Genomic DNA, 27713 nt, shown 5'->3' with positions numbered 1-27713 from the left:
AATGTGGACTTCACCAGCTTCAAAATCTCCCCTTCCCCCACCGCATCCCAAAACCAGCCCAGTTCGTCCCCTCCCCCCACTGCATCACACAACCAGCCCAGCCTGTCTCTGCCTCCCTAACCTGTTCTTCCTCTCACCCATCCCTTCCTCCCACCTCAAGCCGCACCTCCATTTTCTGCCTCTGAACCTCATCCCACCTCCTTGACCTGTCCGTCTTCCCTGGACTGGCCTATCACCTCCCTACCTCCCCACCTATACTCTCCTCTCCACCTATATTATTTTCTCTCCATCTTCGGTCCACCTCCCCCTCTCTCCCTATGTATTCCAGAGCCCTCTCCCCATCCCCCTCTCTGATGAAGGGTCTAGGCCCGAAACGTCAGCTTTTGTGCTCCTGAGATGCTGCTGGGCCTGCTGTGTTCATCCAGCCCCACGTTTTGTTGTCTTCCTTTAGTTTGTTGTTTGATTACGAAATATACATGGTGAAAGGATTACCACATAGCACATTTTGCAGCATACCACATTAGTGGCGCCGATACGGTCATCAATGTAACGGAGGAAGAGATGGGGTTTAGGGCCAGTGTAGGTATGGAAGAGGGATCGTTCCATGTAACCTGCAAAGAGGCAGGCATAGCTTGGGCCCATGTGGATACCCTGGCCACCCACTTTGCCTGTAGGAGGTGGGAGGATTTGAAAGAGAAGTTTTAGTTTTCAAGGACCGCAACTACCCCCCACCCCGCCGCAGTGGTCGAAAACACCCTAGACCGGGTCACCCACATTTCCCACAACTCACCCCTCACACCCGCTCCCCGTAACAACAACCAAAACAGAGTCCTCCTCGCCCTCACGTACCACCCCACCAACCTTCGGATTCAATGCATCATCGCCGACACTTCTGCCATCTGCACTCTGACCCTACCACCGAAGACATTTTTTCCCTCGCCACCCTTAGGTGACTCCCTTATGCGCTCCACACTCCCCTCCAGCACCCCGTACACGCGGCACTTTTCCCTGCAACTGCAGGAAGTGCTTCACCTGTCTCGATACCTCCCCCGTCACCCCCATCCCAGGGGCCAAGAAGAAATTTCCACATCAAGCAGATGTTCACCTGCACACCTGCTAATGTGATATACTGTATTCGCTGTTCCCATTGTAGCCGCCTCTACATCGGGGAAACCAAGCGGAGGCTTCGGGACCTTTGCAAGTCACTAATGCACGAAAGAACTGCACCTACCAGTTGCGAACCGTTTCAACTCTCCCTCCCAATCCTCAGATTATATGTCCATCCTGGGTCTCCTGCAGTGCCACCAGAAGATTGCAGGAGCAGCACCTCATATTCCGCTTGGGAACCCTGCAGCTCAGTGGTATCAATGTGGACTTCACAAGCTTCAAAATCTGCCCTCCTGCTCCCGCAACCCAAAACCAACCCACCTATTCCATCCTGCCACCTCAAGCCCCACCCCCACCTCCTACCTACTAGCCTCTTCCCGCCCCCTTGACCTGTTCGTCCTCTCTGGACTGCCCTGTCTGCTCCCTAACTTCCCACCTGCACTCCATCCATGCTTCTTTGACCTGCCTGTCTCCTGTCCACCTATCTTTTCCTTTAACCAACTTCTATCCGCCTCCCGCTCTCTCCCTATTTATTTCAGAACCCCCTCTCCCTCCTCCATTTCTGAAGAAGTGTCTAGGCCTGAAACGTCAGCCTTCCTGTTGCTCTGATGCTGCTTGGCCGGCTGTTTTCGTCCAGCTGTACACCTTGTTACCTCAAAGAAAATCTCAGTGGCCCTGACCAGTTTTTCAATTCCTCTCACAAGGGAAGTACCAGAGGGTTGGAGAACAGAATGTGGTTTGACTTATCAAGATAAATGCAAAACTATTCAATTCCACTGGAGGTTTGAGATGCAGTGTTGATGTTTGTTCTATGTAGTAGCCTGGCCTTAACTTGTCCTGTGGTGAGATGTAATTTGAAGGGGATGCTGAGCTTTTTTTTTCTCGTTTTGGTACGGTATGTGTTACTTGACCTTGTCAGCCTATTTTATAGAGTCATAGTCGTACAGCGTGGAAATGGGCCCTTAGGTCCAACATAATCCCAAACTAAACTAGCCCCAACTGCCTCTTCGTGGCCCATATCCCTTCAGCCTTGTCCTATTTATAAACCTCGATCAGGTCACCTTTTATCCCCTTTGCTCCAGTGAAAAAAGTTCCAGCTGACCCAACCTTCCTTTATCACTGAAACCTTCCATGCTCAGCAACAATCTGGTAAATTTCTTCTGTGCCCACTCTTGCTTAATAATATCCTTCTAAAATAGGGCAACTGTAAATTTGTACTGTAGAAATCTTCAAAGACGAGAAAAACATTAAAACCAAACAAACCAGGAAATGAAGGGATCAAATTGTAGTTCAGGAAGTGGAAAAATGGAAGTGGCTTGAGTGCAGCAGGTTCTGGACTAACGTGCACTGTAGTTCTGAAAGGGCATTTCACCGGTGTGAGTGGAAAGTTGTAGATGAAATAGTGACTTGAATCTTCAAGTACGCTCTCTCTCCAATTGATGTTGGAAACTCCTTCATGTTTCTAATGACGAATCCCAGGTTTCGCTGCTGTTGTCTAGCTGATAGCCAGCCTTCAAACTGTTTCAAAGAGGAAAAGAACAAAGAAAATTACAGCACAGGAACAGGCCCTTTGGCCCTCCAAGCATGCGCCGTTCCAGATCCTTTATGTAAACCTGTCGCCTGTTTTCCAAGGATCTGTTCCCTTTGCTCCCTGCCCATTCATGTTTCTGTCTAGATACATCTTAAATGACGCTATTGTGCCCGCCTCGAACGCCTGCGTTGACAACGCGTTTCAGGCACCCACGACTCTCTGCATAAAGAACTTTCCACTCATATACCTTAAACTTTTCCCCTCTCACCTTGAAATTGTGACGTCTAGTAATCCCCCCACTCTGAGATGGAAAGCTTCTTGCTATCCACCCTGCCTATACCTCTCATGATTTTGTCGACATCAATCAGGTCCCCCCCTTCAACCTCCGTGTTTCTCATGTAAATAATCCCAATCTACTCAACCTCTGTTCATAGCTAGTGCCCTCCATACCAGGTAACATCCTGGTGAACCTCCTCTGCACCATCTCCAAAGTATTCACGTCCTATTGGTAATGTGGCGACCAGAACTGTACGCCGTATTCCAAATGTGAATCAAAGTCCTATAAAACTGCAACATGACATGCCAACTCTTATACTTGATACCCCGTCTGATGAATGAAAGCATGCCATATGCCTTCTTGACCACTCTATTGACCTGCGTTGCCACCGTCTGGGTGCAATGGACCTGAACACCCAGATCTCTCTGTGCATCAATTTTCCCCAGGGCTTTTCCATTTCCCGTACAGTTCGCTCTTGAATTGGATCTTCCAAAATGCATCACCTCGCATTTGCCCGGATTGAACTCCATCTGCCATTTCTCCACCTAACTCTCCAATCTGTCTATATTCTGCATTCTCCAACAGTCCCCTTCGCTATCCGCTACTATCTGTTTTGCATCGGTTTTGCACAAAACTAGATTTCTGTTCTATTTTTGCAAGTGAATTGTTTCAAATTAGTTGCTGTTCTTTGTAAATCACAATCATGAATGCACATCCAAGCAGTGGGGAGAGGGTGAGAATGGATTTGAGACGTCATGAAGTCGGAGATTTGTTATAATCCGCAAATATTGTCATGATCATTTTTAAAATTCACGAGCATGTCATTGATGTTGCTTTCTTGGGCTGCATTTGCTATCCATCCAGAATTGCTGTTGAGAAGGTTGTGGAGAATTGGCCTGTTGAATAGCTGCAATGCACGTGGTATGAATATATTAATGAACTACTGAGGACAGGAGATGAATTGCTTTTACTCAGTGGAAATGAAGTAACAGTCATACAGTTCCAGATCAGGATTCTGCTGATTTTGACAGGGAACATGCAGATTCTGGAGCTGCTGTTTAAATATTTTTGGGTGGTAGGGTTCACACAATTATCAGGTACTGTGGAAGGAGTTTGATGAATTGGTGCATTGTCTCATTGTAACTCCCCATCTCAAACAACAGTTCATTCTCGATCCATTGTTAATTGTAAATTTTCAGTTCGACCGAAAGGAAAAACAGTATTGAGGGATATGGACCAAAGGCAATATGGAGGTAGGCCACAATTAAGTTATAACCTCATTGGATGGTAGAAAGTGTTTGAAGGGTTGAATGGCTGACTTGTTTTCCTATATCCTTACGTAAGAAGGGGGATCAATCACTGGGATGATTTGACTGCATTGCTGTCGTTTATCGATAGTGTTGTCGGAGTCGCACTCGTTCAGCTGAGTGAAGAGTATTTCATTGACACCCGGATTTGGAGTTCATCGGCAGTGGACAGATGTTGAGAAGTCTACTTGCTGTAGAATCTATTGTCTCTGATCTACGGGTCCAGTCACATTGATTAACATAGATCCAAGAACACTTCAGCAGAGGAACAGGCCCTTTGGCATGCAATGTTGTGCTAAACATGATGCCAAATTTAGCTAAAGCCTTCTGAATGTCCTTGATTCATATCCCTACATTCCTTGTATATTCATGTACGTATATAAAAGTGTCTTAAACGGCCCTATTGTATCTGCTTCCACAGCCACCCCGGCAGTGCTTTTCAGACTCCTACCACTCTCTGTATATAAGAATTGTCTCTGACATCTCCTTTGAACTTTCCTGCTCTCACCTTAAATACATGCCCCCAGTTTTAGACATTTCAAATCTGGGAGAAGGGTTACAGTCAGAATCTGTCTATGCATGTCATAAATTTGTAAACCTCGATCAAGTCTTCCCTCAACCTCTGCCACTGCAGAGAAAACAGCCTGAGTCTTTCCAGCCTCTCCTTTCTAGCTCAAGCCCTCAAATCCAGGCAACCTCTTTTGCACCCTATTCAAAACCTCCACGTCCTTCCTGTAACATGACGACCAGAATTGGATACAATTCTTAAGAGTGCAATACTTAAGGCCGAACCAAAGTGTTCTAAAGCTGGAACATGACATCCTGATTCTTGTGCTCGATTCCCGAACTAATAAAGGCAAGCATGCCATGCGTCTTCTTTGCCACTCTATCAACTTGTGTGGCCCCTTTCGGGGAGCTATGAACTGAATCCCAAGATCCCTGTGTCCACAAATGCTGCTCAGGGTCCTGCCATTAACTGTATATTTTTCCTTAACATTTAATTTCCCAAAGTGGAGCACTTCACACTTAATGGATTAAAATTCACTTGCCATTTCTGCAATGGATCTGTATCCTTCTGTATCCTTTTATGACTTTCTACCCTAACTACCACTCTACCAATCATTCTATCGTCTAAAAACTTACTAACCCATCCATCTATCTTGTCACCTCAGTCATTTTATATATATACCACAACAGCAGAGGTCCCAGTACAGATCCCTGCAGAACACAATAGTCCTGGATCTGCAGCCTAAAAAGCACGTTTCCACCACCACCCTCTGCCTTCTCTGGGCAAGCCAGTTGTGAATCCAAGCAGCTAAGTGACCACGGACCCCATGGATCTTAATCTTCTGGATGATCCTACGGTGAAGCGCCTTGTTTTAAGCCTTGCTAACATCCATGTCAACAATATCCACCACTCTATCTTCAATGATCACATTAGTTACCTCCTCAAAAAATTCAATCAATTTACTAAGACATGACCTGCCCTGCACAAAGCCATGCTGACTGTCCCTAATTGGGCCATGCTGTTCCAAATACAGATAAATACAATCCCTAAGAATTCTGTCCAATAGCTTCCCAATGAACGATGAGAGACTCTCTAGTCTATAGTTTCCTGGATTGACCCGATTTACCTTCTTGAACAGAAGAAGAACATTTAGCAACTTGCTCGTCCTCAGTACATCTGCAGTGGTTACCAAGGATACAAAGATATTGCTGAATGCCCCGACAATCTCCTCTCTCACCTCGCTCAAAATCCTTGAGTAGATACCATTGGGTCCTGAGGACTTATCCACCTTAATGCTCTTTCTTGATCTCAAAATGCTGTTATCGTATGAGCATGCTCCACACAAATCCCACTATCCTCCACACCCTTCGCCTGAGTGAATAGTGATGCACAGTACTCATTTCGGATCTTGCCCATATCCTCTGCTTCCGTACACAAGTTCCCTCCTTTATCCTGAATGATCCTACTTTCTCACTATTTATCCCCTTGTTTTTGATGTATGCACAGAATGCCTTGGGATTTCCTTCAACCCTCCTTGCCAAGGTCATTTCATCGCCCTTTCTTTTTCTGCTTTTTCTAATGTCGACCCTGTTCGATTTTAGTTTCCTAAACCTGACATATTTCTGTTTTTGTCCCTTTTGACTAACTTCACAACCTCTCCAATTATCCAAGGGTCTTTACCTCGCCATCCTTGTCCTTCCTCCTTCCTGATCCTAAACTCATAAGCAGGCCTTTAAACAATTCCCATATGGCAAATGTGACAGCTCCCCCCAATTAACACTCCCCAGCTCCTACCTAAAATTGATATAATTTACTCTCCCCCAAGGTCCTGACTTATCCTTCTTCATAGCAATCTTAAAATTGAAGGAGTTGTGATCACTATTTCCAAAATGCTTTCCCACACTTCTCACCAGTTACCTGACCAGGACAAAGTCCAGCATGGCCCATCTTCTATCCATATACTGTGTCAAGAAACTCTCTTGGATAGACTTAATTAAATTCTTAAGCTCACGGATTCTGTGACAGTCAAAGAGAAGCAGTGAATTTTTCTAACCTCATTTCCAACACCTGGCGCATAGCCTTGCATGGCTTGGATAGCACTTGTACATTTAAAACAAAAATGTAAGGATGATGTTCAGGTAAGGACATGGAATTTTGTCATGTGGTCATATTCTCTCTTGTTGGAGCTGATTGCTGCTTAGCACTTGTGTGGTGCAAATGTTACTTATCGTTTATCAGGCCAAGCCTGATCGTTGTGCAAGTCTCACTGTATTTTCTCATCGTTGATTTCACTGTTGGAAAAGTCATGAATTCTGCTGGACACCTGGACAATATTCAATGAACATTCATGTCTTCACTTTGGTTCAAATGAAGACATGACTTCAACCAGTGCAGGTATCCAGTGAATGCCACTGACTCAATTTTCTATTCGTCTGCTTCACACCACATTCAATCAGAAGTTGGCTTGGTGGAAATGACAGATTGCAGTTTCCTTCCTTTTCAAGCTCAGGATCTCTGATCGTATTTGTGGTAAATCCTGAATGAGGTTATGAGAAGTGTGAGCCTGACGAAAAGTAAACTGAGCCTTAGTGTGCAACTGTTTGACAGCACTGTCATCCAGATGTTGCATTACTTTGCTGATGATTGAGAATACATTGAGGCCATAATTGGTCAGCACAATTTGTCTGACTGTTACATGATAGGTCATCTTTCTCTGAAATGTGAGTGTCGCAAGTGTTTAAAAATGTACTGGAAAACATTTACTGTTGGTGTGCTGACCTTGGGGCACATTGTTCCAATACAGTTTGTGGGATGCTGCCAGGTGCCATGGCATTTGCAGTATCCAGAACATTCAGTCTTGTCATTGCGTGAAATAACTTGAATTGCGTGTAAGTTAAGATCTGTGATGCCTCCTCAGGATGAGGGCAAGAAGATCATCCAGACTGATGCTCTGAATGGTTTCATCTGCCTCTTCACCTTTTGTTCGTAACATCTTGTAATAACTGCCATGTAGCCTGATGAGAAACTAAAGCTCATCTTGATTCATTTGCATTCGAAGGTGCCTATTTTTCACAAACAAAAGGACCCATCACTGAGTGGGAAGCATGGAGAATGTTATCGACATCAGTGGTGAGACAATGGTGGATCTTGACCAGAAAACCATTGTTATGTTGGTGAAATGCAAACAAAAATCTATATGATGTAAACTTTATTCTCAGCTAATCCCTTTCTCAAATGACAGATTCTGATTTTGGTTCCTGGAAAGCCTCCATTGTTGGAGGACGAGAAGCCGTATCCACTTGAAGCAGCACAGGCTTCTGCGATGACTGTGGAAACCACTGCTTATGCCTTGCTTCAAGCATTGTCAAGGAATGATATTGACTATGCAACACCGATTGCGAGGTGGCTAACGATGCAACAGAACTATGGTGGTGGATTTCACTCGACGCAGGTAAATGCTTGAGATCACAACAACAGGCATTCAGATATTTCCATTGATCATGTTACTAACTGGTGGTTGTTGCAGTTTGCAATCAAACTGGACACTGCATTTTCATCTGCAGGTTTGGTGCATTGGCACAAATTCCAGTTCTTCAATGGTGTTAATCCTTGGTTAAATTCTGACATACACTTTGCCTGTGCATCACTTTTCCTTTTGGCATTGTCCTTGAAAAGTGCCTGTTTCTGTAAACCTTCACTTGCTTGTCACAGGATCATTGAGGGACAGCATAATAGAGTGCTATGGCAATGGAACAGACCCTTCAGCAAATTGTATGTGCCCTCACAAGATGCAAGTCCCGAACTATTCTCATCACATTTCCCAGCACTCGACCCAGAGCCTTGTATGCCTTGGCATCGCAAATGCCCAATCACAGACTTGTTAAATGTTATCACGGTTTCTGCCTCTGCCGCCCACACAGTCGGTGCGTTCCACATTCTCACCACAGGTTGGGTGCAAAAACAAGTAAGTTTCCTCAAGAGATAGTAGGAACTTGCCAATGCTGGAGAATCTGAGAGAGCAAGGTGTCGAACTGGATGAACACAGCGAGCCGAGCAGCATCAGAGAAGCAAGAAAGCTGACGTTTCAGATCGAGACCCTTCTTCAAAACCCAGGGAGGAGAAGGGGATTCTGTAAAAAATAGTGAGAAGTTGGGAGGCAGACAGAAGATGGAGAAAGGAGAAGATAGGTGAACTGTCCCGTGCTGTCCACTCACTGTCCCCTGCTCCAGAATCATAGAATCAGAGAATTGTACAGAATTGAACAAGCACTTCATTCCATTGTGTCTGTAACCACTGAAGCCACACTAAGTTGACATTCGGCTCATGTTCTAGCAATAGGCCTATTGCCTTGAATGTTATTTCATTTTACGTGCTGTACCAACCCTTTTTCTTTCATGTGAAAAGATTATCCACCTCAACTGAAGTCCCAGACAATGAATTCCAACCCCCCAGCACCTTCTGGGTGTCTTTTCTTTCCTGAAATTCCTTCTGAGCTTTTAGCTTAAATGTATGTATCTCTTCCTCTACCACCACCGCCCCCCGACCGAACCCATTATGGACCTTCTTTTTACCTCGCCCCTACCCATATTAATCTAAACAATTTTTTCAGGACCTCCTTCAACCTTCTCTACTCGAAAGAAAACAATCCAACCTTATCCAGATAAAACAGTGATGCTAGAGACAATGGGAACTGCAGATGCTGGAGAATCCAAGAGAACAAAGTGTGGAGCTGGCTGGACACAGCAGGCCAAGCAGCATCTCGGGAGCACAAAAGCTGATGTTTCAGGCCTAGACCTTTAATCAGAGATCGGCAACAGTGATGCTGCCCGGCCTGCAGTGTTCCTCCAGCTCCACACTGTGTGATCTCAGACTCCAGCATTGGCAGTTATTGCTAACGCAAACTTATCCAGACTCTCCAAAGAGTTAAAATGCTTCACCCCCTCAGAACATCCTGATGAATGTCCTCCACACATGCTCAAATGCAAACACCTCCTTTCTATAATGGAGAGACCAGAACTGCACTGAGCACTTCAGCTGGGGCCTAACAAAAGTCCTGTACAGCTCTTGAGCCAGATGCTTTCTGAACTGTCCCTTTAAGCTGCCATTCCATGTTCAGGAATCTGTGGACAAGCACCCCAAGATCACACCATTCCTCTGATCTTCCTAGTGTCCTGGCATTTCTTTGAATGATTCCTTGCCTTGTTAGTTTGTCCAAATTGCCTTATTGATCAGGGTTAACATTCCATCTACCGTTGACCTGCCCATTTGACCAATCTGTAACTTTGGATTCAACTTGCTGTATTTTCCTGGACCCCCCGAGCTTTACCTTCTTTGCCACGCTCCCATTTGGGACCCTGTCCAAGTCTTTGCTGAAATCTATTTTCACTACATCAACTCCCATCTGCACACTCTGTCACCTCTTTGAAAGAATCATCTAAGTTTGTGAGGCGTGACCTCCCTCTGACAAAGCTATGCTGACGGTCGCTGATCAGACCCCACTTATTGAAATGGAAATTACGTCTGCCGTTCAGAATTTTCTCCAATATTTTCCTATCTACTGATGTGATACTCACCGGTCTGTAATACTCTGCTTTTTGTTTGTCACGCATTTTGATAAGTGGAACTATGTTACCTGTTCTCCAGTCCTTTGGTACTTTTGAAAGCTCTGTATGAGGGCGAGTGGAATTTTTTCTCTCATCTCCCTGGGCATCGTGGCATACACCTCATCCAAACCTGGGATTTGTCCAATTTTAAATTCACCAAAACACCAAACAGCTCCCCAGTCTCTGTTAATTCTGTCCGAGAATTGTGTGCTCCTTCTCACATGTAAAAGCTGATGTGAAATTCTCGTTTAACACCTGACATTGCCCTCCAGTTCAAACCGTTCATTTGCCTCTTCATCCCTAATGAGACCTGGTTTTCCCTGGGTTTTCTCTTTCCCTCTGAGACACTTGTAGAAGATTTTGAGATTCTCCCTCATCCTAATCTTGGTCACCAGTGTTCTGTTGCCCTGTATTTGTTCTCTGATTTGCTGTGACGAGATGCCCCTGCACACTATACATCATCATCATCATGGTGGTTTCTCGCAGATATGGATGACACTCTCCCACTCTCAGGCTGAATTGACCGCCGGCTGCACAGACCGATGCAGCTACCGTCGGCTCTGTTGCACTCGGGGCAGAAGGCAGTCGTGGGAAGGGGTGAGGGAGGTGTTGGTGTGGCTGCATGGCTTCCGCTGCTTCCAAAGGCAAGCCGCAAAGTGTTTGATGCCTTCCCAGGTGCTCTTCAGGCTTTGGGCCGTCTTAGGCCGGCGATTCCCAGGTGTCTGCAGGAATGTCGCACTTCACCATTGAGGACTTGAGTTTATCACCGAGTGCTTCCTCTGCACATCTGGGTCTCGCCTGCTTTTTTGAAGCTGGGATGAGAACATGCGGAGAGTCTCGTGTCAGTCATACAGATGAAGTGTCCAGCCCATTGTAGCTGATCGAGGATGGTCAGTGCCTCAGTGCTGGGGATGTTGGCCTGGTTGACGTTAGTGCGTCTTCAGGGGCTCTTGTTCCCTTGATGACTGTTATACACCTCCCTATTCCTTTTTATCTGGTCAAAGAACAAAGAAAATTACAGCACAGGAACAGGCGCTTCGGCCCTCCAAGCCTGCGCCAGATCCTATTGAAAGTAGCGTGTTGATGCATTTGTGTAATGATTGTGTTTTGTTTGAGTCCTAACATTCAAAGCAGTGTAAGAATGTCTTTGTGCAGCAGGCAAGGTGTCATGAGATTGAGCCTTCATGCACTTGCAAGATGTTGAAAATTTGCCATTATTTATTAAAACACTGATAAATTTCCATGATCAACATTTCTGTTACACTGCAATGATTATCCCGTGGCATGTAAAATCAGAAAGATTCGATAAAATGAGACTGGGTCATGCCCTAGTCTTGCGGAGTTGGGTCAGCATGCAGGGAGAATGTTTGCATTTCATGTATGTGGAAGTACTGAAATATTTCCATGAATCTAAAAGTCACTTTTCCCTTCATTGAAGGACACAATCATTGCCTTGGAAGCTTCATCATGATATGACATTGCATTTCTGAAGAGGGAAGAAGAAATCAACATGCAAATTCAATTCCATGGTTTTGGAAGTCCCATTGAGAACACGATTCATGTGCGCTGGCATAATGCTCTGACCGAGAAAGAATCGAAGGTGAGTTTGTAGTTTGGAAGATCGCAGCAATTTATGCATCAACTTGTTCATCAATAATGTTCCATTGCTTTCAAACTGCATTTTCCACTCTGCAAGATAATAACTGTTAGAACAAGCAACAGGATGGGTAGATGGGCTATGGGGAATGCAATGGCACAAAACCCAATCCATTCGACAACATATTTCAGATATGTCGACAAATTAAATATTCCAGCAGAGGGATAAAACAAGGAAGATGAGAGTGAGGAGGCAAGAGTTCTGATGACAAAAGAACACGAACTTACCTTTATCCATTTGAGCAAAAAAGCAGGCACACAAACAAATAATCAGCTAACAATGCACATGTGCAACGGAGGCTACAGGGGGACTAAGAATGCCGAATTGTTGTCATGCGTATTGCTGAAAGGGTGATTGAAACAGATTCTGTGGTAAATTTGAAGAAATACAGATAATGCATCTCAGGATGTTGGAGAAAGAACATTTATGGACTGAGGCAAATTGTATTGCCCTTTTCAGGAGTTATTTGGGTCAAAATGAATTCAAAGACTTTCTTCTGTGCTGAAAGCTTTAGCTTAGTTGCAGCTGGATCACAATTTCTGTTCCTGGTAGTATTTAGCAAACTGTTAAAAGTGAATGTCACTTCACAGAATTCCAAACATGACTCCAATCAGTAGAGAAAATATCCAAGGGGTATGATGAGTTGTATCCTCTCATGTTGAACAATGCAGCTACAGATACAATGGAGGCACTGATGATAATCTTCCAAGAATCCTTAGATCGTGGAAAATTCTCAGAGGATTGAAAGATTGTGAACATAACACCTTTATTACAAAGATACTTCAATAAAATAGTGAGCAAGTATTGCCAATTTAGGTCAACCTGGGAAGATGTTCATGCCGGCAATGAAAGATGAAATAACAGGGTACTGAGTGTGCTATAACATCCTACAGAGTTAACATCCTTTCAGAAAGGGGAAATAATACTTGACAAACTTGCTACAGTGCTTTGAGAAGGAAACAAACATTACTGACGAAGGACCACCAGTTGATGTCGTACATTGAGATTTCAACAAAGCATTTGATAAGGTACAGCTCATAAGGTGTCTCAAAAGAGCCCACGTGTTCAAGCGTAGTATGTTAGGATGGACAGAGGACTGCATCGTACATAGAAGTAGAGTCGTAGCAGCAAGATGGTAACTGACAAGTCATGTACGGCCACAGAGCGAATGCCGCGGATGCCATACACCTCATGTTGACTGGGTTGATTTCGGAAATGGCGTAGGGGATTGCCATGCTTAGGAAAGCTGGGCGGGCTGGGACGACATTCATTGGAGTTTATAAGATTGAAACAAATCTTATTTTTTCAACATTTAAGATGCTTAAGAGGCTTGATAGTGTATATCCGTAGAGATTACTCCCATTGTGAAAGATTTTACGACCAGAGGCCACATTTTCAAATTGGTTGCCTATTAATTTAGGGGAAGAATTACTTCTTTCAGGTTGTAGCAATCTATTGAACACTTTGGCAGAGAAGGTTTTAGAGGTAATGCCATTAATTATATGCTCGGCTGAGATGGCCCGGTTAATTGTTAAATCAAGGAACAACGACAATGAGAAAAGGGTAGTCTTTACAGCGGAAGATACTTCAAGGATCCCCTTATTACTAAAGAATACAGGGAGGAATTAAACACATCACTACCACACCATCACTACCATGAGAGAAGTTGTAGTAGACAATCTAATGGAGTAAAAGCAGATTAGACTCTTTGCCGTGATGGTTTACTTTCTAAGATTCTGAACAATGAGCTTCAGAGTCGGTGTATGCATTGATTGTAATTTCCCAAAAAGTTTTAGATTCGAGAGTAGCATCTGAGAGCTGGAAAAATGCTGATGTGACATTCCTATTTAAAAAGGAGAGAGGCAAAAAGAAGATAACTACAACCGAACCAACCTAACATCTATTGTTGGAAATATGTGGTGATCAACTGTGAAGAAAATAATAGCAGGACATTTGGAAAATCAGAATCTAATCAAACAGAATCACCACAGCCTGCTGAAAGAGAAATTATGTCTGGCTAATTTGTTTTGGTTTTTGGAGCAAGTTTTGGAAGGAGAATTAATAGAGGAAAACCAGTAAATGTGTTGTGTTTGGACTTGGAGAAAGCATTTGAGAATGTACTCAAAAGTAATAAGCTAAGAGCTGAGGTTTTGAAGGTAGTATATTGCGATGGTTCAGTATGCTTTGCATGTTCTGGAAGGAGAGATCACATCTCGAGTGAAATGCACCAAATGAATATATATTTTGGGGAACTTGGTGGCAATGTGGCAAGTCAGCGCAGAGGATAAGAGGTGCCATTTGCTTGCTTTTTTTTGCCTGATAGTTCGTAAGCAGTTTTTGTTGAGACAGGGTGAATTGAAGCCAGAATCAGGGACCGAGAGGGTGAACCAGGTTCATTGGTTGGTGATCGCTACTGGTTTAAGAATCTATTATCGGTAGCTTTCAGATTGAAAGTAAATCGGAGAAATATTTACAGGCTACAAACTAAAAGACGAGAATGTTTTCAAATCAAATTAAGATCCAAGTAATTGAAATGGAGATGCCAGGCCAGATGATGATTTATTCCGACATGACGGGGGAGTGGTCAGACCCCATACTCCAGCTCAGGGTTGATGAACTGGAATCTCAGTTTCGACCAATCAACAAATCATGTGGGGCAGAGTTACCAGGGAATGCTGTGCTTCAGGAGGCAGTCACACACCTTAGATTAACTAGCTGAAACTCGGTCAGTGGCCAGAGACGTGAGAGTGTGACAAAGAACAGGGCAGGTGGAAGGATCCAGGATGTAGTGCAGAAGGAACCTTGGCCTTTGATCTTATCTAACAGGTTTGAGATTCTTTCTTCCTGTGTGGATGAGAGTGCAGGGTATAGGGAAGATGAGTAAACTGACTGTAGCACTGTGGTACAGGGGGGACATTCAGGAGGGGATAAAAAGTGAAATGTAGTTATAATCAGAGGTAGTGTAGTTTGGGGAATGAACACTGTTCGTTGTGACTAGGATCTAGATTCTCGAAAGTAGTGTTGCCTGCCTGGTGCCCAGGTTCAGGATATTCCATCTCGGCTACAAAGGAACTTGAAGTGGGAGGAGTAGAAATCCAGCTTTTGTGGTCCACACAGGTACCATTGATATGGAAGAAAGAGGAAAGAGGTTCTGCTGAGGGATTATGAGCACTGAGGTGCTGAATGAGAAAGCAGAACCAGAATGGTAATAATCTCTGGATTATTATCTGAGCAATTTGGCACGGTGTGAGCATCATTATAGATGCAAATGCATTGTTCAAATGGTGGCATGGCAGAAATGTGTTTGAATTCATGGGACATTGGCATCGGTATGGGGAAGGAGGGAGTCGTTCTGTTGTTATAGGCTCGACGAGAATCATTTTGGGACAAGTATCCTGGCAAAATACAGAGCTCGGTCTTGGGGTAGGGCGTTAAAATAAAAAGTGTGGAGCGGGTGAGCTCAGTTGCATGGAAAATTGTGGAAAGAGTTAGAAGCTGGTAAGTGCTCAGCAAAGTTTCCAGAGCAAGTAATAGGACAAAAAGTATCGAAATGGTCAGGAATCTCACTTCAGCTGCAGCAGATAAGAAGGGTGGCTGTAAATGCCAGACTGAAGATCTTGTATTGAATTGCAGGGAGTGTATGAAACAAAGTGAATGAGTTTGTGGAGCAGATTGAAATTGACAGATACATCACTCTGGGTATCACAGAGAGGTGGTTGTTAGGGGATAAGTGTTGGGAACGAAATATCCAATGATTCATGTCCGATAGAAAGAACAGGCAAGTGGACAGAGATAACAAAGCGTGGAGCTGGATGAGCACAACAGGTCAAGAAGCATCTCAGGAGCGTAAAAGCTGACGTTTCGTGCCGAGACCCTTCTACTTCTGTGTGTTCGTCCTGCTGTGTTCATCCAGCTCCACACTTTGTTATCTTGGATTCTGAAGCATCTGCATTTCCCATTATCTCCGATACAAATGGACAGAGATGCCAGGGTTGGCTTGTCAGTAAGAAATGAGGTCGCGCTGAAGGAACCACAGCTCTTGTGCTTGTTTATTAATGACTTGGAGGAAAGAGGTGCATGTGCTGTGGCTAAATTTGTAGATGACTGAAAAAATATTTAGAAAGACAAGACATGGCACAGAAACAGAGATTTACCAGGATGTGACTTGGATCGGAATGTATTAGCTGTAAGGTGGGTTTGGTGGAAATGTTGTGTCGTGATAAATGTAATGAGATCAACCATGATCTCAGCGAATGATGGAGGAAATTCAATGGGCCAAATGACTTTTTTTCTGAGTCTTCTTGTTTGACAATGCATTCATGAAGGCGTTTTTTTTTCTCTCTTGGATAAGATTTGAAAATGAAATGTATACACTTCCTTTTCATCTGGGAATAAATAACTGTTCTGAACGATTTCCATTGACGAATAGCAATCTGACAAGCATCACAATGTAAAGAGATTTTTAGCTTCTTTTTAATTGTAAATGTATTCTTTGGAATTAATTCGGCATATATTATTTACGTCTCAGGAAGTATGTTCATCACTGCATCTCAAAAAGTGGTGTGTTGTGTGACAACAGCTTTTTAAAGATCACTTCAATGGTTGTAACACGCATTAAATTACACTGTTGGCCAATCTGTCCATGATTATTTCATTATCTTATGTTTCAAACAGACAAGGAAATATTGGTGATGCAATGAAGAGTTTGATTCTCAAATATAATTGTTGTTATAGCTTCCGCTTGGAAGAAAGATTCACATCAAGTTGACTGGTCAAGTAAATGGGACACTGACTGTGAGTACTTTGAATGTTCGAGTTATTCCTAAAATGAAAGTTATGACCTTGATGATTTCTCTTTCATGCAGATATGAAGAGACTATTTTAAAATATCCTCTAGGTTAGTGGTTCAGGCATAAAAGTGCAATATGTATATTTAAGTATATACATGTACATGCGTAATCTGAAAAGATAATGAGTATAAATCACTTGTTACAAGGTGAGAATGAGTTATCCAGATAGTAAGAACTGCCAATGTTGGTGTCTGAGATAACACATTGTGGAGCTGGAGGAACACAGCAGGGCAGGCAGCATCAGAGGCTCAAGAAAGGTGAGGTTTTGGGTCAGGACCCTTCCTCAGAAATGGAGGGTGGAAGGGAGCTCAGAAACAAACAGTGTGGAGGGGGAGGAGGTGCTGGGGAAGGTAGGTGGGATGGTGATAAGTGAGTACTATCCAGATTGGAACAGATTTCCCCCAGCGGGTATTGAATATGAATTCCAAATCACTCTCAAAATCTTCGTGACTGTTAACATTGATGTTTTTCGTCTGTGTGTTTCAGTAATTGCATGACAGTTTGAATGTTTCCTTGAGAGTGAGGAACCTATGGACTCTCACACACCAAGATGGAATTTAGTGCAAAGAGTGACTTCAAAATAGTTGCTTGCTTTTAAAATCTTGACCATTTTTGCTGTCCAGTTGAATGAATTTGGCTTCGTACTGCTTCAATAGGAATTCGTGTTTAATAGGAACATATTTGTGAAACTTACAGTTCCGTAAGTTTTAGCATAAACTGGTGCAGCCTTTCGGTGCTTGCAAAAAGGCTCACCTCTCCGTTAATACCAAAGGAAAATTGGAGTTTAAAAGTAAGTTCACCCGCTGTCAGGGAATGAAATGATAATGTTGACTCAAATAGAATTTTTAAGAAAGTAATATATTTGTGAAACACTAAACTCCAATTAAAATTTGGATCTGCTTGTTTTACACATGGTTGGATATTGGATTCATTTTAAATGAGGGTGAAGATCACTTTAAATCCAGCATATTTGTGAAGAAAAGAAATAGCATGTCAAATAAAATTAACTGCATGACTCTACATAGCCCTATATGTAGAATTTCGTTCTGAACTATGAGACAGTTATGATCCCGTACTCCCTCAGTGCTCATGGCAAGAGTAAGACTCCTGTTTGACGTGCTTTGCACTGCATGGAATGGCGGCGACATCAGATTAATTGATGCTTGAGAATCAAAAGAATATGACGATAAGATTTAAAATCAAAATCTCATTGAACACTTCAAGGAATGTATTACAGGAAGGTGGGGAAAGCATGTATGACTAATAGAAGGTGGTGTGCTAAAACTTATGACAAATTTCACATTGAATGGAACAGTTTAAACAGGCTGGAGGAAGCAGACATGCCAGCTCAAACTTGTTGAATTTGTGCATTCTGTTCGGAAACATCAGCAAAATTGTGGGAAACATGTTTATTCTTTCTCTTTTATTGCACAGAACCAGACAATTTGACTGTTTTGATGAGGAACTTAAAGATTACGAGTCCCGTCCGTTTGACTCAGAGTTTGGTACCATAGGTTGGTACGATCTTCGTTGGAGAAGGAAAAGGGATGTTCCAGACTCAGAAAATAGTCAAACCATTTACTACAAAGTCCGTTTCTGGTTAGTATTAATTAATGCAGTTAACATTTTTAGATCGATATGATTGCACAATGGAGTCAATAAGAAAATTCCATCTGATATTCCACAAATTTTAACCGGATATTAAAGCCGCTGATTTCTTTTTCATGCTGTCTGCTGCTTTTAAGAATGGTTGTCTTACTGTCGAAATGTTTAGCTTTGACTCCATGGCTTCTTCCATTAGCTCACATTGAAACACATGTTTCTTCAGCCAAAAATGTACGTTTACCCGGTGTAGCTCGACCAACCTTCCCCTGTGGTCGTTCCCCTGAAATCCCCTGCGGTCGCTCCCCTGAAAAACAAGTATACCGTTTTGGATACTGTTCCGGGGGATGACTTACCAGGGGCATGCAGTAGGGTGCAGGTCTTTGGCACAGAGTCTGTCCCTCTTGCACAGAAGGGAAGCGGGGATAGGAAGAGAGTGATAGTCATTGGGGACTCAATAGTTGGAGGGACTGATAGAAGATTTGCCGGGAACGAAAGAGACTGACGATTGGTGTGTTGCCGACCAGGAGCCAGGGTCCGTGATGTCTCGGATAGTGTGTTTAGGGTCCTGAGGGGAGAGGGTGACCAGCCCCAAGTCGTGGTCCACGTAGGCACCAGCGACGTAGGTAGAAAGAGGGAGAGGGATGCCAGGCAGGATTTAAGGGAGCTAGGGTGGAAGCTGAGAGCTGGAACAAAGAGCGTGGTCATCTCTGTTTGTCACCCGTACCACGTGATAGCGAGGCAAAGAACAGGGAGAGATTTCAGCTGAAGACGCGGCTGCAGGGATGGTGCAGGTGGGAGGGCTTCAGGTACATGGACAATTGGGGCTCATTCTGGGGAAGGTGGGACCTGTACAAACAGGACGGTCTCCACTTGAACCAGAGGGGCACGAATATCCTGGGTGGGAAATTGGCTCGTGCCATTCGGGTGGATTTAAACGAGCTCAGAAGGGGGATGGGAAACTGAGGTGTAGTCCTAGTACACAGGAGGATGAGCGTAGGGAGGACATGGTCAGGACCTCACTGTCACAGGAGTGTGCTGGCAGACAGCAAGCTGGATTGAAGTGTGACGACTTTAATGCCGGGAGTATCCGGAATAAGTTAGGTGAGGTTGCAGCTTGGATAGGTACCTGGGACTTCGATGTTGTGGCCATTTCGGAGACATGGATAGAGCAGAGTCAGGAATGGATGTTGCAGGTTCCAGGGTTTACATCTTTGATTAAGGTCAGGGAAGGTGGTAAAAGATGGGGAGGTGTGGCTTTGTTGGTCAAGGACACTATAACGGCGGCTGAAAGAACCTTTCAGGACTCGTCTACTGCGGTGGTATGGGCTGAGGTTGCCAAGGAAGGTTTGTCGACTGAGTCAGTGTGGGTGGAAGTTCGGAACAGCAAGGCAGCAGTCACCTCACTGGGGGTTTCCTACGGCCCCCAAATAGCAGTTGAGAGATCAAAGAACTCATTGGCCGGCAGATAGTTGAAAAGTGCAAACGTAGCAGGGTTGTTGTTATGGGTGACTTCAACTTTTCCAATATAGATTGAAACCTCCTGAGTGCAGATGGTTTGGATGGAGCCGTTTTTGTCAGGTGTGTTCAGGAGGGTTTCCTTACTCAGTATGTGGACAGGCCGAGGAGGGAGGCCGTTTTGGATTTGGTGCTCGGCAATGAGCCAGGACAGGTGTCAGATATTGTGGTGGGAGAGCACTTTGGCGACAGTGACTACAACAGCCTCACATTTACCATAGCCATGGAAAGGGAAAGAAGCAATTACCAGGGGAAGACATTGAACTGGGGAAAAGGAAACTCTGATGCTATCAGACAGGAGTTGGGAACTACAGATTGGAAGCAATTGTTCCACAGAAAGGGCACAGCAGACATGTGGAGCTGTTCAAGGAGCAGTTGTTGCGAGTGATGTATGAATTTGTTCCTCTGAGACAGGTAAGAAGGGGTAAGATTAAGGAGCCTTGGATGACGGGTGCAGAGGTGCTTCTTGTCGAAAAGAAAAAGGCAGCGTACGTAAGGTGGAGTAAGTGAGGGTCTAGCACAGCTTTAGAGTATTACAGGCCTGCTCGGAAGGAGCTCAAAAGATCTTGCCTGTACAATTGTTACCTGTTACAACCTTTGCGTCCACGCTTGCTCATTCAATGGTGTCAAGATGCCAGCAGTGAGTGTACCTTCTCCATCCCCTAATGCCGTCAGCTCACACAAGACATAGTCCTTACTTAAAATCTTCTGATCAAACAAAGTTCATTGTTTTGGACATTTTAGTTACCTGTCATGAAACGAAAACTGATTCTGACTGGCGAGAACTGCAGTGCAAATGAATATAATCTGCGAAACGAGATTCCTTATGGGCTTGCATCTGCTAGAAATGATTGCTTTTCAAAGACGTTGCATACATACATTTATTTCTCCTGTCACCTTAGATTATTTTTTTGTTTGTGCGTGTTGTCTGGGCTTCCAGTCAGGCCCATAAACACAGGTTGATGCAGTCACTGTTATAACACGGTATTGAAGGAGAATTTGTGATCTTTGGAGTTTCATTCCAGTGTATGAAGGAGTGCATCATCAAACCACTCCAGATCTCTACTGGTGACTATATTGTTGCAAGTTTTCAAGTGTTACCGATGGTCACATAAAATATGGCCTTTTTGTTGTTGCGCTATTCATCTTAACTGCACCATATCTAGTATTTAGGCTTGGAAACAATTTCTGTTTTTTTGATTTACCAATTCAAAATCATTTATGATTGTTGTCATGATATCTACGATATGTTATTTTGATTGGACATAGAGGATTGGATCTGTCTTACCCCAACTATTAATGGAAATAATGTATGCGCTTATAAAACCCCTTCTGGGCAAGGTAGTTGCTCAGTGGTTAGAGCTGCTCATGCACTGAGGAGCCAATTGAGATTCCAGTCTTGGGTAACGATCTGTGTGGAATTGACATGTCCTCCCCGCGTCTGCGAGGGGCTTCTGCCAGGTGCTGCAGTTTCCTCCCATTGTTCAAAGATGTGCAGGTCCTTATATGTGATTTGTGAAGCATTTCTTAAATGTTTCAATCCTGCCAGCATCCAGTGCCTTGGACAAAATAACTGGAGGTGAATAAAAGATACAGTGCCTTTTGACACCATTTCCTGCTGGATTTTCATCAATCCTGCTTTATATCGGTGACAACTTCCATGACCTTTTTTGATGCTATGTCTGAATTGACAGTCTAGTTCCAAATATTTGTTGTGCAGTCTTTCAAGGTCTCTGTTACAGCATACCCATGAATGTCCACTTCAAAAGATACTTCCATATCATAGAATCCCTACAGTGTGGAAACAAGCCCCTTTTGACCCAACAAGTCCACAGCCACCCTCCAAAGAGCATCTCACCCTGACTCATTCCCCGACCCTTTCCTCAGTAACCCTACATTTCCCATGACTAACACACCTAATCTACACATCCCGAAACACAATGGGCAAGTTTGGCATGGCCCATACAACTAGCCTGCACATCTTTGGACAGTGGGAGGAAACCAGAGCACCCAGCAGGAACCCATGCAGGCATGGGCAGAATGTACAAACTCTGCACAGAAAATCACGCAACGGTGGGATCGAACCTGGGTCCCTGGCGCTGTGAGTCAGCAGTGCTAACCACTGAGCCACCGTGCTGCCCTTGGAGTTCGACAGAGCTTGCTTGTTCCTGGGTGGCCTCAAACTGCCAACCTCCACTTAGTGGCAAAAGTGCTGACCAACTGCACTCATCTTCACTGGCTTTTGCTTTGTATCATTGAATTCAATCCTTCAAACTCTATGATAAATATTTAACTTTCCATTGATATGTGAACGTTGTTTTTAGTACAAAGTATTGGTTTATTATGTTTCATTGGTACATCATGAATACTGTATGTATATGCAAATGGGCAAGTTGGTAACGATGCAGTCCACAGACCTGGAGGATAATAACACTGTCTTTCAATCGCCCACGATGCCCTCTGCAAATTGGTAGAAAACAAAAATTTCTATAAAATTAATCTCTCCTCCCGTCAGTCGATCAAAATTAATTCAGAATTTTGTACAGGCCAATAACTGTAAGATTACATGGGCCTAAACAAAACTACTGGCTCATATTAGTTCAGTAAAGTGAAAGGGCAACAATAGAGGCAGTAGGAGCTGCAGATACTGGAGAATCTGAGATAAGAAGGTGTAAAGCTGGATGAACACAGCAGGCCAAGCAGTATCATTCGGCTCTACACCTTGTTATCTCAGATTCTCCAGCGCCAATTTTCTGAAGTAGGGTCTCGTCCCGAAACATCAGCTTTCTTGCTCCTCTGATGCTGCTTGGCCTGCTGTGTTCATCCAGCTCTCCACCTTGGGCAACAATAGAGTATGCTTTAAGTCACTAGATATGTTACGTGGGTTTGTCTTCCTTAGGGTGGAGTTAGTGGAACCGAAAAAGATGTCTCCCTCACAGCGTTTGTGACAAAAGAATTGCATCGTTCCTTGGCGGCCTTTCAACAGAAGAATAGAACATAGAACATAGAACATAGAACATAGAACAGTACAGCACAGTACAGGCCCTTCAGCCCACAATGTCGTGCCGAACTTTTACCCTAATCCTAAGGTCTACCTAACCTCCACCTCTACCTTATACTATCATCCATTATGCCCCTAACAAGGCTGACTCCACTACCCTCTCTGGCAATGCATTCCACATCCCGACCACTCTCGGAGTAAAGAATCTACCTCTGACATCTCTACTATATCTACCTCCACTCACTTTAAAACAATGCCCCCTCCTGATAGCTACCTCCACCCTAGGAAAAAGTCTTTGGCTGTCTATTCTATCTATACCTCTGATCATTTTGTACATCTCTATCAAGTCCCTCTCATCCTTCATCATTCTAAAGAGAAAAGCCCCAGCTCTCTCAACCTTTCCTCGTAAGACCGCCCCTCCATTCTAGGCAACATCCTGGTAAATTTCCTCTGCACCTTTTCCAACATTTCCATATCTTTCCTGTAATGAGGTGACCAGAACAGGACACAATACTCTAGATGTGACCGAACTAGGCTTTTGTACAGCTGGCGCATAACTTCACGGCTCTTGAACTCAATCCCTCTATTAATGAAAGCTAACACACCATACATCTTCTTAACAACTCTATCCACCAGGGTGGCAGCTTTCAGGGAACTGTGGACATGAACCTCAAGGTCCCTCTGCTCCTCCACACTGCCAATAATCTTTCCATTAACCCTGTATTCTGCTTTCAAGTTTGTCCTTCCAAAATGAATCACCTCACACTTTTCAGGGTTAAACTCCATTTGCCACTTCTCAGCCCAGCTCTGCATCCTATCAATGTCCCTTTGTAACCTAGAACAGCCCTCTGCACTATCCACAACTCGACCCACCTTCGTATTGTCCGCGAACTTACTAATCCACCCTTCCACTCCTTCATTCAAATTATTTTAAAAAATCACAAATGGTCTTCACTGACCATTTTTCGCTTATTCTATCCAAATTCCAAATCCCAATACTTGGGTTATATTTACTCATAAAAATTAAGAATTTGAAGCAGATTCATTTATGTTCTAAAGATTTACTGTTAATCCAAACACCCAGGTAACATTCCGGGGACCCAGGTTTGAATCCTGCCACGGCAGGTGGTGGAACTTGAATTCAATAAGTACCTATAATTAAGAATCTAATGATAACTGTGAATCCATTGTGGATTGACAGAAAAACCCATCTGGTTCACTAACGTCCTTTCGGGAAGGAAACTGCCTACCTGGTCTGACCTACATATAACTCCAGATCCATAGCAATGTGTGGCTGACTCTGAACTGTCCTCTGGGCAGTAAGGGACAGGCAATAAACGATGCCTACCCAAAGACACCCTCATTCCATGAGTGAAGCATTTCTTTCTTCATTCAAGGAGATCACCTCCCATTCCTCTAAATTCCAATGAGTAGAATCCCAACCTGTTTCACCTTTGCTCATAAAACAATCCCTCCATACCAGGGATCATCTGAGTGAACCTTCTGTGAGCAGTTTCCAATTAAATAATTTTTCTTCGATAAGGGGACCAAAACTGCTGACAGTACTTCAGATGTGGTCTCAATAACACCTTATAAAGTTGCAGTACGATCTCATACTCCAATCCACTTGAAGTAAGGGCCAACGGCCCTTTCTGATTACCTGCTGCACCAGCATGCCAGCTTTTTGTGTTGTGTGCACATGTAATTCGAAGTCTCTTTGTGTTGCAGCTTTTCTCCATTTAAATGTCACTGTTCCTTAGTTCTCCTCTCCAAAATGGTCATAAGTGGCCAACCTGAAAAAAGAACTCCTAACCCCCACTTACCATTTCATGCCTATTAATGCCAAAATACTACCTCCAACACGATGGGCTCTTGACTTATGATTCTGCCTTTTGTGGAGTAATTTTCAAATGCTTTCCATAATCCAAATAGATCAGCTCTACTGGTTCCCCTTTATCCACTTGAGACTTCCTTAAAAATATCCTTAAAAAGACACAACTTCTCCTTCATATAGCCAAGGTGACTGATTGATTTGTAAAGTCTTATCTAATGTTCTGCTATTACTTGCACAATGTTTGATTCTAATATATTTTAAAACAATAAATGTTATGCGGCTTTTTGCCTCCCTCCATCTTTGAAAACTGTCACACTTACAGTATTCTAGTCGTATAGTATATCTACAGAATCCAGGTAAAATTACAACCAATGCATTAGGATCCTAGGATGCACTCTATCAGATTTAGGAGAATTACCTGCCTTTAGCCCATTAGTTTGTCTAATACTACTTTCTAATAATAGTGATGGCACTCATTTCCGTCCCCCTATTTTTTAGTATCGATAGTGCGTTCAAAGCATCTAGCATTCAAAGGGTGATGAAAAATATCTGTTTAACTCTGCTATTTCCTTTCTCCCCATAATCATCTCCCCAGATTCATTCTGTAGAGGGCCGAAGTTCACATTGACCTCTCTTTGCCTTTTCAAATATTTAAACAAACCATTATTTTCAATTTTTATATTCCTTGCTAGTGAAGCGTTAGCCAACAGTACTTAAAAAGGGATCATTGATACTCCTTTTAAAAACAGCATAAACAATTTTATGGGTGAATTTATGTAGGTGCACAGCAAGTGCAATTGCTAGTTCTACAAACATAGTGCAGGTCACTACTGCTGAACACTCAGTTTCCCGACTGCCCCATCAGGCCAAACTACTATCTAGCTCAGTGTGCTAATGTGTTGATTTCCCGTTCTTCTAAAATCATTAAGCTGCAAAAGTGTCTTTTGTCTGGTGTGTGCTGATTGCTGATGCTTTGCACCCTCCCGAACACTCACTCTCCCCTTCCAGTTTTAGGCAGATGGAGCAACTGATATCACATTCAAGTTCAGATAAACTGAAGACCAGTCATTTTTGTTTGTAAAATACGGAACACAACTAAACGAAAGTCTGTTACTTTCTTCTATAGGCCAGATTACTTTAATTGAGTGATATAGTAAATTCTGTCCGCAAATTCACAGAGACAAAAAACAAAAGTCTAAAATCATAAGGAGGGCAAAAAGAAACACTCACTAGCACACTTACCTAAAAGAATGAGAAGCACATTACTTTGCATAATGGGAAATTCATCTCCAAAATTTCAAGCCACTAATGCCCTTCAGTCATCTGGTTTGTGGAAATGATCAAATTTGCAAGTCTATAAAGTGGCAATACACCAAATCTATTCAGTTTTGGTAAAAACGAGCTCTGCTTTACCTTGCACGTGCAGCATCTACCGCAAGAGCCAGCAAGTTTTTCTCTCCTGAGCGTGCACATTCAGTGATGGCATCAAGACATTCTGCTACTGTTGCTTCATTTCTGGATGCTTTTAACTTTTTCAGTTTTGCAATATTCAGAGATTTCACGAGTGGTAAGAATGTAACTTCTTTTACTTCTCTTTATCTCACTTTTTCCAAAGTTGGAAAATAGATTTTAGAAATAACATCGAGCTGATGAAGTGTGAAAAGAAGAATAATTCCAAGCCGTGGTGGGAGTTGGTCAGTGAGGTGGGAGGAGTGGATAGGTGGGAGAGAAGGCGGACAGGTCATGGAGGCGGGGATGAGTGGAGGAACTAGTCTTGGGATGAGGCTGACGGGTGGGGAGATTTTGAGGGTGGCAAAGTCCATATTGAGGCCATTGAGTTGGAAGCTCCCGAGGTGGAATATGAGGTGCTGCTCCTCTAGTTTCTGGGTGGTGTGATTGTGACACTGGAAGAGGCCCAGGATGGACATGTCGTCCAGGGAGTGGGAGGGGGAGTTGAAGTGATGCAATGATTTGGATATGAAAATAGAAGGTGTGGTTAGTAAGTTTCCCAATGATTGAAGGTGCAGTAGTCAGCCAAGAAGGTCACCTCAGAATGCAATGGGACATTGACAAGGGCCAATAAACTGAGGAGTGGCAGATGGAGTTGAGGTTAGATAAATGTGAGGTGCTCCCTTTTGGAAAGGCAAATCAGGGCAGCACGTATACACTGAAGGTTGTGGGGAGTGTTGCTAAATAAAGAGACGCTGGAGTGCAGTTTCGTAGTTCCATCAAAGTACAGCCACCGGTAGAAAGGATATGAAGGAGACATTTGGTGTGCTCGCCTTTATCGGTCAATGCATTGAGTATAGGAGTTGGGAGATCACTTAGCAGCGATGTAGGACGTTGGTTCGGCTGCTTTTGGTATACTGCAATCGATTTTGGTCTCCTTGCGAGAGGAAGGATGTTGGCGCAACATTGAGGGCCGAAGGGCCTGTTCTGCGCTGTATTGTTGTATGTTGTAAACTTGAAAGGGTTCAGAGAAGATCTACAAGGATGTTACCAGCATCGGAGGTTGAAGGTATACCGTGGGCTTGAACAGGCAGCGATTACTTGGAACTTTGGAGTTCAGGGCTGACCATATAGAAGTTTATACAATTACGAGGGACGTGGATAGAGCGAACAGCCAAGATCTTTTCCCCGGGTTGCTGGAATCCAAAACTGGAGGGAATAGATTGAAAATGAGAGAGGGAAGATTTAAAATGGACCGGATTTTTTTCATAGTGGTGCATGTATGGAATGAGCTGCCAGAGGAAGTGGTGGAGGCTTGTACGTTTAAAAGGCATGTGGATGGGTATATGAATAGGATGGGTTGAGAGGAATATGGGCCAAATGCTGGCAAATGGGACTAAATTAATTTAGGATATCCGGTCAACATAGACAAATTGGGCCAAAGGATCTGTTTCCCTACTGTACATCTC

The 27713-nt window shown here is 43.6% G+C and overlaps 1 long non-coding RNA gene across 1 annotated transcript in view; it reads left to right on the top strand.

Annotated features, from left to right (window-relative positions):
* The window catches only part of LOC132208045 (uncharacterized), a 122542-nt gene that overhangs the window by 52655 nt on the left and 42174 nt on the right, over window positions 1–27713 (top strand). The window contains exons 3-6 of the long non-coding RNA XR_009444159.1: window positions 7972–8181; window positions 11772–11933; window positions 16725–16784; window positions 18275–18439. This is a non-coding gene — a long non-coding RNA (uncharacterized LOC132208045). The remainder of the gene's footprint in view (window positions 1–7971; window positions 8182–11771; window positions 11934–16724; window positions 16785–18274; window positions 18440–27713) is intronic.

This window comes from Stegostoma tigrinum, unplaced genomic scaffold, assembly GCF_030684315.1.
Source record: "Stegostoma tigrinum isolate sSteTig4 unplaced genomic scaffold, sSteTig4.hap1 scaffold_264, whole genome shotgun sequence".
Lineage (NCBI taxonomy): Eukaryota > Metazoa > Chordata > Chondrichthyes > Orectolobiformes > Stegostomatidae > Stegostoma > Stegostoma tigrinum.
The sequence above is the reverse complement of the archived record's forward strand: the minus strand, read 5'-3'. Positions and strand labels throughout refer to the sequence as shown.